This window comes from Molossus molossus, unplaced genomic scaffold (genome assembly GCF_014108415.1).
Source record: "Molossus molossus isolate mMolMol1 unplaced genomic scaffold, mMolMol1.p scaffold_m16_p_15, whole genome shotgun sequence".
In the NCBI taxonomy this organism is placed as follows: domain Eukaryota; kingdom Metazoa; phylum Chordata; class Mammalia; order Chiroptera; family Molossidae; genus Molossus; species Molossus molossus.
In genome coordinates, this window is record NW_023425350.1 from 63,052,330 (window position 1) to 63,061,830 (window position 9,501).

The window sequence follows — 9,501 nt, forward strand, 5'->3', positions numbered from 1 at the left end:
ATATTTGAAGAAATGGTAAAAGAAAACTTCCCTAATTTGGTGAAGGAAGAAGGCATTCAAGTTCAAGAGGCACAGAGTGCCCCAACTAAAAAGAACCCAAACAAGACCACACCAAGACACATAGTAATTAAAAGGCCAAAAATTAAACACAAAGAGAGAATCCTAAAAGCAGCAAGAGATAAGCAACAGGTTACCTACAAAGGAACCCCCATAAGGCTCTCAGCTCACTTCTCAACAGAAACACATGCCACAAAGGCATGGCATGAAGTAATCAAGGTCATGAAAAACAAGGATCTGAATCCAAGACTACTCTACCCAGCAAGGATATCATTCAAAATAGAAGGTCAAATTAAGAGCTTCCCAGAGAAAAAAAATAAATGCTAAGGGAATACATTAGCACTAAACTAGCACTGCAAGAAATGTTAAAAGAACTGCTGTAATTAGTAGAATAAATAGGAAGAAAAATATAACCACACTAAACAAAAATGGCAATAAATAAGTACATATCAATAATCACCTTAAATGTAAATGTATTGAATGCTATAATCAAAAGACACAGAATAGATGATTGGATAAGAAAGCATGAATCATATATATGTTGTTTACAAGGGATGCACCTCACAACAAAAGACTCACATATGTTGAAAGTGAAGAGATGGAAAGAAATCTTCCAAGCAAACGGAAAGAAAACAAAACAAAACAAAACAAACAAACAAAAAAAAAACAAGGGGGTAGCAATACTCATATCTGATAAAGTAGATTTCAAATGAGGCCATTACTAGAGACAAAGAAGGCCACTACATAATATGGAAAGAATCTATCCAACAGGAAAAACTTTGGTAAACATATATGCACCCAATATAGGAGCACCAAAATATGTTAAAAATCGTCTGTAGTTCTTCAAAGGAGAACTCAACAGCAATACATTCATAGCAGGGCACTTCAATACCCCAATGACATCACTGGATAGATCTTCTAGACAAAAAATTAGCAAGGAAACAGAGACTCTAAATGAAGCACTAGACCAAATGGATTTAATAGATATCTACAGAGAATTACACCCCACCACTACAGAATTCACATTATTCTCAAGTGCACATGGGACATTCTCAAAGATAGACCACATGTTAGGACACAAACTAAGTCTCTACAAGTTCAAGATAACTGAAATCATATCAAGCATCTTCTCAGATCACAATAGCATGAAAGTAGAAATCAATTTCAACAAGAGCATGCAAAGACATTTGAACACATAGAGGCTAAATAGCATGTTATTAAACAATGAATGGGTTACTGAGGAGATCAAGGAAGAAAGTAAAAACTTCCTGGATACCAATGAAAATGATCACACAACACAAAATCTATGGGATGCAATAAAAGCAGTTCTGAGAGGAAAGTTCATAGCACTACAATCTACCTCAAGAAAAAAGAAAAATTTCTAATAGATTATCTAACCTCACAACTTAAAGAACTAGAAAGCAAACAAAAAGAAAACCCCAGAGCAAACAAAGGAAGGAAATAGCAAAGATCAGAGCAGAAACAAATGACATAGAGAACAAAAAAAAATTCAAAGGATCAAGGAAACAAAGACCTTGTTTTTGAAAAGATAAACAAGATTATTGATGGACTTAGCTAGACTCACCAAGGAGCAAAGAGAGAGAACCCAAATACACAAAATCAGAAATGAAAGAGGAGAAGTAACAACTGACACCACAGAAATACAAGAGATTGTTAACAACAACTATGAACAATTATATGGCAACAAATTTGACATTTGAAGCAAAATGGACAAATTTCTAGAAACACATAGTCTCCCAAAACTGAACCGGGAAGAGATGGAAAATTTGAACAGACCAGTAACATTTAAGGAAATTGAAGAGGTAATCAAGACTCTCCCAGCAAACAATAGCCCATGCCTGGATAGCTTCAAGGGGGAGTTTTACTGAACAGTCAAAGAAGAACTAACACCCATTCTCCTCAAACTATTCCCAAAATCCGAAGAAGAAGAAAGACTTCCAAACTCATTTTATGAGGCCAGCATAATCCTAATTCCAAAATGGGATAAAGACACTACAAAGAAAGAAAACTACAGGCCAATATCCCTGATGAACATAGATGCCAAAATCCTGAACAAAATCCTAGTAAATCGAATCCAGCAACACATCAAAAAAAAATTATTCACCATGACCAAGTGGGATTCATCCCAGGCATGCAAGGCTGGTACAATATTTGCAAATCCATACATGTGATACACCACATAAACAAAAAAAGAATGAAAACCACATGGTCTTATCCATAGATGCTGAAAAAGTATTTGACAAAATCCAGCACCAATTTCTGATAAAAATGCTCAGCAACCTGGGAATAGAAGGATCATATCTTGACATAATAAAGGCCATATATGAAAGACCTACAGCCAAAATCATACTCAATAGGCAAAACTAAAAGTATTTCCCTTAAGAACAGGAACAAGACAGGGATGCCCACTTTTGCCACTTTTATTTAACATAGTACTGGAAGTCTCAGCCACAACAATCAGGTAGGAAGAAAAAATGAAAGGTATCCAAATTGGAAAGGAGGAAGGAAAACTCATTATTTGCAAATGACATTATATTATACATACAAAACCCTAAAGACTCCATCAAAAATCTACTAGACTTAATAAATTAATTTGGCAAAGTAGCAGGATACAAAATTAACGTCAATAAATAGATGGCATTCTTATACACCAATAATGAACTCACAGAAAGCGAAACTAAAAGAACAATCCCATTTACCACCATAGCAAAAAATTAAGATACCTAGGAATAAACTTAACCAAAGATTTAAAAGACCTATTTGCACAAAACAACAGGACATTGAAAAAAGAAGTAGAGCCCTGGCCGGTTTGGTTCAGCGGTTAGAGCGTCCGCTTGCGGTCCGGAGAAAAAAGAAGTAGAGGAAAATATAAAAAATTGGAAGCACATACCTTGTTAATGGATTGGAAGAATTAACATCATTAAAATGTCCATATTACCCAAAGAAATCTATAGATTCAATGCAATCCCCACCAAACTAACAATGACATTCTTCACAGAACTAGAACAAATGCTGCAAAAGTTCATATGGAACCAAAAAAGACCCTGAATAGCCACAGCAATCTTGAAAAATAAGGACAAAGTAGGTGAGATCACAATACCAGTTATCAGGTTATACTACAAAGCTACTGTAATGAAAACAGCCTGGTACTGGCACAAGAACAGGCATATAGACCAGTGAAACAGAAAAGAGAACCCTGAAATTGACCCAAGACATTATTCTCAATTAATATTGACAAAGAAGGTAAGAGCATACAGTGGAGTAAGGACAGCCTCTTTAATAGATGGTGTTGGGAAAATCGGACAGCTACATGCAAAAAAAAAAAAAAATGAAACTAGACCATCAACTTACACCATAAACAAAAATAAACTCAAAATGGATAAAAGACTTAAATGTGACTCATGAATCTATAAAAATCCTAGAAGAGATTGTAGGCAACAAAATTTCGGACATCAGACACAACAGAATTTTCACTGATGCATCACCTAAGGCAACAGAAACAAAGGAAAAAATGAACACATGGGACTACATCAAACTCAAATGCTTCTGCACAGCAAAAAAAGAAAAACAACCACCAAAATGGAAAGGCAACCCACTGTATGGGTAGCATCATTGCCAATGATGCATTAGATAAGGAGTTAGTTTCCAAAATATGTAGAGTATTTATACAACTCAACAAAAGGAAGACAAAGAACCCAATTAAAAAATGGGCAGAGGAATTAAATAGACACCTCGACAAACAGGACAAATGGCCAAGAGACATATGAAGAAATGCTCAACATCACTAATCATCAGAGAGATGCAAATTAAACAACGAGGTATCACCTCATACCTGTCAGAATGGCCGCCATCAACAAATCATTAAACAACAAGTGTTGGGGAGGGTGTGGAGAAAAGGGGACTCTAGTACACTGCTGGTGGGAATGCAGACTGGTGCAGCTACTGTGGAAAACAGTATGGTGTTACATCAAAAATTTAAAAATTGAATTTCCATTTGACCCAGTGATCCCACTTCTAGGAATATACCCTAAGAAGCCTGAAACACCAATCAGAAAGAATATATGTACCCCCATGCTCGTAGCAGTACTATTTACAATATCTAAGATCTGGAAACAGCCCAAGTGTCCATCAGTAGACGAATGGATAAAAAAGCAGTGGTACATATACACAATGAAGTTCTATGCAGCTGTAAGAAAGAAAGATCTCTTATCCTTTGAGACAAAGGAGGGACCAGGAAAGTATTATCCTAAGCAAAACAAGCCAAGCAGAAAAAGACAAATACCACATGATCTCACTTATTTGTGGAATATAATGAACATAACACTCTGTAGAATAGAGTAGACCCAGAGACGTGGAAGTAGGGTACAGACTGACAACCCTCAGAGTCAGTTGTGGGGGGAGGGAAGAGATAAACCTCAGAACTTATATGCATATACGCATAACCAATGGACATGGACAACAAAGCCAGGGAAGGGTTGAGGGTGATGGTGAGGAGGCTGTCAATGTGGGAAAAGGGGGAAACATTTGTAACAAAAATAAATTAATAAAATAGATAAATAAATATAAAAAAACAGAAAAGAAATTAACCCTTAATCAGATGTGTCATTGATAAACATGATTTCCCATACAGTGTGATCCCTACCCATTTTGTGGGTGGTTTATTTTGCTGTGTGCAAGCTTTTTTTTTTTTTTTTTGATGTAGTCCCTTTTGTTTATGTTTTTCTTTATTTCTCTTGCCCTAGGCAATGTATCGATGAAAATATTGCTACATGAGATGTCTGAGATTTTACTGCCTGTAGTTTTCTTCTATAATGTTTATGGTTTCATGACTTATGTTAAGTCGTTAATTTGTTTTGAGTTTATTCTTGTATATGGTGTAAGTTGGTGGTCTAGTTTCTTTTCTTTTCTTTCTTTTTGTTTTTGCATGTTCCTGTCCAATTTTCCTAACACCATTTATTGAAGAGCTCACTTACATGTGGAATTTAATGAACAAAGTAAATTGATGAACAAAATAGATCCAGAGACATGGAAGCCTGGAGGAGATTAGGGGACCTCAGAGGACAGGGGGAGAGGGGAATGGGAAGTGATTAACCAAAGAATTTATATGCATATGTGCATAACTCATGGACACAGACAATAGTGCGATAAAGGCCTGGAGGTGGGGAATGTAGGAAAAAGGGGGGAGGGACATCTATAATACTTTCAACAATAAAGATAAATTTAAAAATAATAATAAAATAAAATCTAAAAAAAAAAAGAAAATAATAAGACCAAAGGTTTTAACCTGAGCAAACAGAAGCATTTTTTTTCTTTTTATTGATTTAAAAGAGAGTGGAAGAGAGAGATAGAAACATCAATGAGAAAGAACATTGATTGAGATGAGAGAGAACAATGATTGGCTGCCTCTTGCATGCCCCCCACTGGGGATTGTACCCGCCACCTGGTCATGTTTCCTGATGGGGAATGGAACCAGAGACCTCTTGGTGCATGGGTTGACGCTCAACCACTGAGCCTCCCAAATACCCAGCACATCTCACAGCACCTGACAATGAATACTGTCTGATTGCCAGCTGCAGTGTCAGTAAGTCTGTTAGATCCCCAAGCGGCCTATTGTCTCTCCTCTTCATCTCAGAGCACTTGAAAACTTAAACTCATCCTGATCTGAACTACGTGGTTTCATCCTCCTGATTGGACATGTAGCCTGTCTATTTGGCCTCCCCTTTCAGCCTGATCTCCACTCCTTTGGCCAAGGCACGTCCAGTACAACTGCTTGGTATAGGGCCTCTGCCACCTCCACCAAGCTCCTGAGCAAGCAAAGTGCCCATTTGTATCAGTGATGATGAAATTAAAAAGAGACAGTCAGTGAAGAGAAGGTACAAGGATCAAAGAACTCCCTTTTCCTCTCCTTTTCAGTTGCTGTTAAATTAGAAAAGTCCCGTCACCGTACTGAGATGGCTATACTTGGGATGTGGGTAATAAAAGGCAGCAAGAGCATCCTTGTAAACAAGACTGACTTCATCAGAGACTCAAATCAAGCCTACACCTTTCATCAGGAAACACCTTCTGAATACCAATAATGACTTTGTTCTTCAAAGTTTTATAGGACCCTTCCCCTAGAGAACTTCTTTGGCATTCTCCCATGCCCCCTACAATCAGCTGCTTTTCTGTGTGTGTTTATGTCTGGCTTCCCCATATTTCATAATATGCTCTGTGAGGACGGGGGCTTTCATTTCTATATAATGCTGTGTACAAAACGAATACCCAATGAACATGGATTGAAATATTTCATTTCTTTGTCTCACCAATTTCCTTCAGTTGAATTTTCTGGGTTTTGTTTGTTTGGTTCAAGGTGCTCTTCTGAAGGCATAACTGCTGGCTAAATCCTGGATCTGATGGTCACGATGCATCTCGGTAGTAAAACTGAAATATGCAAGCTTAACAAATTCTGCTGCTGTGTAGAGATGGAACAGGATTGAGAAATACTTTTCGCTGTCATTAGGGGTAAGTATATGGTTTGGCATGATCATTCCCTTTATGTTCAGACAGTGCTAGGTCCTGCTTCAGTCCTCGGGGCAGTCTGATCTCTTTCAGGGGTCATCCCATCCATCTGGGGTGAGAAGCAGGCCCTAACCCAGCGAGGAGAGTAAGTACATCATCTGCATGGTGAGTTGAGGCTCTAAATACAGTGGAAACAGGAATTAGAATAGCTGGCAATCCTATACTTTTGAAATGTGCTTTTGAGATATTATTGTGATTTTATAGAAATCATTTACTTTGTCCATGTCTATTATTACCAATCACTTTGGTATTATCATTAATAGTATATTAAACTTTAGCAAATAATACAACCATAAACATATTTATATTAAAAATAAAAAGGTAGTCCCGTCAGTGTGACTCAGTGGTTGAGCATTGACCCATGCATCAAGAAGTCGCCAGTTCGGTTCCCGGTCAGGACACATGCCCAGGTTGTGGGTCTGATCCCCAGTAGGGAGCATGCAGGAGGCAGCCAGTAGATGTTGTCTCTCATCGATGTTGCTATATCTTTCTCTTTCTCACTTCCTCTCTCTCTAAAGTCAATAAATTAAAAAAAAAAAAAATTTAAAGCAAAAGAAAGGTAACAGCTAATTTGTGGTAAAACTGGGCTATGTCAGATTATCTCTTTGATCATATTCACTCTTTCAATGTGCCTAATGGGACTGCTACCAAAATATTTGGTTTATTACTTTCCATTGAAATATACACACATTACAAAGGCAGCAAAAGAATGGAAATGTAAGGTACTTCTCTCCGGTGAAGACAACCAGGATTTGTTTATTAGATTATTTTCCAAATTCAAAAACAGGAATTGGAATTCAAGAGGATGGAAGTGGGGGGAGGTGGTATGAGGTAGCATTTGGGAGATGAAGGGGTACCATATGAGAAGAATCTGAGGGTGCTTTTAGTCTGAGAAAGAGTAAGACATGGAGAAACAAGCATGAATCGGCAGACATAAGGGTGGCCTAAGATGAACCCTAGTTAGAAACACAACTTAGACGAGAAACTTTTCTATCAAACCTGGGGCAAAGAAGCATTGTATGCAGAGGAGAGGTGATGTCGGGAGGTTTTGGAGAACTGAGGTCTATTTCACTCAGCAGCTCAGAGGATGTGGGCAAAGCACCTCCTCTCCTTTGATTTCACTGACATGATATGGCAAATAACAGTGACTGATGTGGCAATCCATGGGCTATGTGAAAGTAGTTGGAAACACCATTTTATGTAGGGGTCAGTTTTTTGTTATAGTAGAGACTTTGGAGGCCCTTTAGATTTGTGGAACACTTTATAGTCAAGCCTATATTTCATTCATATTTAGCTCTAACAGAAAACTGTATCAGAGGAGTTGTTCTTGAAATGCATGTTCTACAGCCAGTGACTATGCCACGTCAAGGCTGGCACACCTGAGAAGTGTGTCCTACAGAAAGCAGCTGAATGTTGCTGCCATGTGGTTGAAGGTGTTGGAGCTGAGACCCCTAATGCAAAGAGAGGAGACAGTGCACAAAACTCAAGTACGCTCTGTCTCTTCTGTGAACATCACCGTGGCCAATTCTGATCCCTGCATAGAACCATCAAGTCATATCATTTGGTTGAAGGGAGAAATCGAAAGCGAAAAAACATGCATCATTATCTGTGTAAAAGTAAAACTATCTGAAAGAAATCAATGAGGTTGTAAAAATTATAATCGGAACTTGGCAGATGGTGTCATTGCGTCTAATCTGCTGGGATTTAGAGCACATAGATACGGCAGTGCCCATAGTGTGCAGGTATGTGTACAGCCACCTGACGCTAAGTACGCGCAATGGCAGTGAATGAACACAGGCATTGGGGGAAGAAACAAAGGTGGTACAGATTCTCAAAGGGAACTGTGTTGGGGATGAGATCCACAGCCATCTGTAGTAAGCACACAGCCAGGAAAGAATTACTGTACTCTTATCTCTTTTTCCTCTTTACTGGTAATATTCCTAATCAGCCAAACTACTATTTGTCAATCCTAACATTCATGCATGTTTGACTAAGGAATTATGTCAGCAAAGAATGGTTAGGCCCTGCCTCTAGTTCATGTTACTCCGAAACCTCAGACATCATTCCTTGATGATCCATGTCCTCAAAGAGAAAAGTCTTCCTAAATTGTCCACCCTGTCCACCCAGCTCTTCATAAAAGGTGAACGTGAGAAGCAAAAATCTTTTAAGTTTTTTTTTCTTTTTTATTTATTTTAGAGAGAGAGGAAGGGAGAGGGAGAGAGAGATAGAAACATCCATGAGAGAGAACATTGATTGGCCGCCTCCTGCATGCCCCCCACTGGGGATTGGGCCCACAACCTGGGCATGTGCCCTGACCGAGAATCAAACTGGTGACCTCTTGGTGCATGGGTCGACGCTCAACCACTGAGCCACACCGGCAGAACTTAAGTCTCATTTTTTAACTTGATGGAGGAAGAAATGGAATGCAAAGACACTGGATTATTTACCAAGTACTTTGAATCACAGCCTATCTTTATCAGAAGCCGGTGTAGGCGCCGGAGCATACCTGCAGGCCGTCCATTGCCTTCCACAGCTGGTTCCGGGACAATGTCCTAGCTCTCATTTCTGAACTTTAGTAGATTATAATCTGGGAAAGGGCCATGAGTCAGGTTATAGACCTTTTGTGACGCATCCCCTATCTTTGGATTGGAGCTTTCAATTAATACAGTTTTTCACTCAGCATCATTTACATTTGAATGCATGCTTTAGCCATCATTTATATTTTAATAAATACTTTAAGCATTAAAGATAGATGAAGGACAAGACAGAAAATGACCCTGCTCGTAAACTTTATGTTCTGGTGGGAGAGACAGAAGTACATACATATACACATGTCAGACTGAGTGCTCTAAAGAAAAACCAAGT